This window comes from Pundamilia nyererei, unplaced genomic scaffold, assembly GCF_000239375.1.
Source record: "Pundamilia nyererei isolate P.nyererei 1_Seehausen unplaced genomic scaffold, PunNye1.0 scaffold00061, whole genome shotgun sequence".
Taxonomy (NCBI): domain Eukaryota; kingdom Metazoa; phylum Chordata; class Actinopteri; order Cichliformes; family Cichlidae; genus Pundamilia; species Pundamilia nyererei.
This window is the reverse complement of record NW_005187462.1, coordinates 1,920,243-1,923,407: the sequence shown is the minus strand read 5'-3', so window position 1 is coordinate 1,923,407 and position 3,165 is coordinate 1,920,243. Positions and strand designations below refer to the sequence as shown.

The 3,165-nt window shown below is 41.3% G+C and overlaps 1 protein-coding gene across 3 annotated transcripts in view; it reads left to right on the top strand.

Annotated features, from left to right (window-relative positions):
* The window catches only part of LOC102195698 (protein tyrosine phosphatase receptor type F), a 149,226-nt gene that overhangs the window by 16,903 nt on the left and 129,158 nt on the right, over positions 1 to 3,165 (top strand). The window lies entirely within an intron of this gene.

The window sequence follows — 3,165 nt, the reverse complement described above, 5'->3', positions numbered from 1 at the left end:
TCTACTTAACACAGCATTTGCATCATTTTCCAAATAACAGATCGTAGCACAGCACTCAGACTAACATAAAAAACTTGCCTTTGGGAACTAAAGAGAACTGTCAGTTAACCATCTCGGTGGTGAAGAAAGTTCAGGCATAGCTTTGAGGACACTTTGTTTGTTTCCACATAAATGTACATATTTGATGTCATTTTACAAGACGCATCCTCCACTGAGCCACCAACAGGAACCGCAGCCAACAAAGTGAGAACATAAAGCATGTGACTTGTTCTGTTTCTGCTTCTCTTTTCAAGGTTCCTGCCTGTGTTGATTTAACCTGTAACCTCTCTAGGTGTGCCAGTATTTGCGTTTCCATTTTCATCTCACACTGTGGCTTCTGAGCAATCACTGCAACATATGTCACAGATATGTTGCCAGTGTGTCTGTCTTCCTTCCCCACCAGTGTCTCTCTTCATCTCTTTTTAGTTTCTTTCTCTATATTTGTCGCTCTGGTCTCGTTTCCACTCAGGTGTCAGTCATATACTTTGACCGTATATGTTACTTCTCATGTCTCAATGCTTATCCTCCTATCTGCACATGAAGACAGCTGCATTTTATTGTTTAACATGCTTTGTTTTCACTTCTTCTTCTGATGGACGTGAGAGACTATTTTGGGAGTGAATGTGTGTCACTATTTAGTCCACGTTTAAGACATTACTTGGAAAGCACAGGAAGTTCTTTGGTCCATTTAGCTTTTAAATATTTCTTTAACTTAAACATTGCAGATCAACTGGCTTTAGTGTCCTAAAGATGCACTTTAACATAACCATACGATTGATGGGGTCTAATAATATTTTAGTGCCTATATAGAGAAAATTGGATAAAAATGCAAAGAGTAATTCATATTTACTGAAGGTTCACTAACTTTTGTTGAGCTTTCAAAGCTGTAAAAATAGGGAAGAAATTAAAAGCCTTCATTTAGTATTAAGTTTGCAGTTCCACAGACGTGTGATCCTGTCATTTGTGGATTATAGACTGACAGTTGAGGTTTTTTTGTTTTTGTTTTTACAATATTTTCTTTCCAGTAAGCTGTGGCACTAATGGATGGCAAGTCTTACATCAGCAGCATCTCAAAACCTCTAAATTCATTAACTTACTGGAAAAGCCTCGTTATTAAGTTGCCTAAAAATGTGTAAGTCAATGCAGCTTATGTAAAGCTTATAAAATATACAGAAAATACAGTTGGTTCTTAAGACAGTGACACAAGTAAAGTTCAAATGAGACTATCATGCTGCAAGTGCAGACTCTCAGCTTTATTTCAAGGGGTTGAAACCAATGAACCACCAAACAACTGGTCATTGTGCAAATTCACATAATGAGGAATAAAATGTTTCTGTTTAATAGTTTGTCCAGAATCTTTTGCAGGAAGCGCCTCCCTGAAACCACAGCTCTCTTTATGACTCTTTGATTCCAGACTTTTCTGCAGCTCTTTTCTTCGGCAGCCTTCGACTGACAGTCAGCCACTGTACCTCTAAAAACTTCTGGGTTTGTTTTTCAAGCATGTTTTGGGTCATTACGTACGTTCCCATCTGCTCCGTCTTGTCAATCCTGCAGAAATATGCTGATTCTGAGCAGAAGGCGTGTCGTCCAATTCAGAATTCACACTTCTGTCATATGTCACATCATCAGTAAACAGCAGTGACTCAGTGCCACTGAAAGTCAAACATGCCCTGACTTCGTACTGTCTTCAGCATGTTTTTAGTCAGTGATCATGAGTCTATAAGTTTCTCTCTTGGAATTTTGTTACAGACTGATGGGAAATTTTCACAGCGTGGTGAACTTGTGGATAATGCTGTTCCTACCTCCTGATAGTGTTTCTCTACCATCACAAGGATCCTGTGATCACTCAGAACGGTTGAGTTGAAATTATTTCCAAACTTTGCACCTGTTGAACAGATGAAGGAAATACTGATACTGTAGCATGGAGGAGGAGTCGAGCATGATGATAACAGACAGACTGGTCCCTCGTGATAAAGGGAGAGCCATTGATTTACTGGTTGATCTACTAACCCTAACCCTTACTGCCTACTGTGGAACTGTGGATAGTGACCAAAAGAATTGGACTGCCGATCCTTGCAGTAGAAATGAGCTTCCTCCAGACATTCTCTTAGTTTACTCCATGGACCTTTCAGGAGAGGCCGCAGTAAAGGCACTGCTTTCAGACATATGACCAGCACCTCCTAGATGAGGGGTTTCTGACACACCTGGGGCAGACACAGTGCAATTCCCCCCAGAAAAGCTTAAGGCGGTGCCTAGGGGGAGGGAGGTTTGAGCATCTCTACTTACTTCATCCTGGTAAATCAATGTGAAGATGAATACCCTCAAATCAAAGCTGAGAGTTTGCACTTTAGGCTCATATTTACTATATAACTGTAAAAATATCAATGATTGTGTCAATGTCCAAATATGGATCCACCCAACTGGGTAAAATTCAAAGTTTTTTCCCACGTACACTGACAATAAAGGGCTATTCTATTCTATTCTATTCTATTCTCAGTGCTCCCGGTATCTGCTCTGTCTGTGGGTGAGAGTAACATTCACAGGTTCAGAGGGTTTAGCAGATTTACAACTCTGTTACTACAGTTTTTTAATCAATGTTTATCTTTTCATCAGCCAGTGGGTAAAAAGTGTCCTTTGAATTCGGTGTTAGCTAATCCGAAGCGCCTCCATACAAATGAATCTGCTCTAAGTACGGACTGGGTTCATGGTAGAATAATTTCCAAGGTGAGTGTTGGATTAATCCTGTTAGGGCAGCATGTTTATGTGCTCATTGATTTCAGGGTGCTGTGTGGCTGAGCTCCCCCCACAGTCAATGAGCAGAATAAATGTGAGCGGTAACACAACGTCTGCTTTGTGTGCCTAATGAAGTCTGGTTGTCAGCAAGCCTCCACCTCCTTAATGCTGTCTTAATTCACAGGCTGTGGAGGGCTCAGCTGCTGCAGCAGTGTTAAAGACAGGGAAGGAAAGTGTGTGTGTGACTGGGGGGTCGGGGGGGTCCTTACTGTGAGATCTCCCTGTGTGCCTTATTCTTGTTACGTTAGAGTGTATCTTTCATTGTGTGCATGGTGGGTTTGCGTTGGGTTGTTACATGCCGTGTGCGTGTGTGTGTGTGTGCGTGTGTGCACG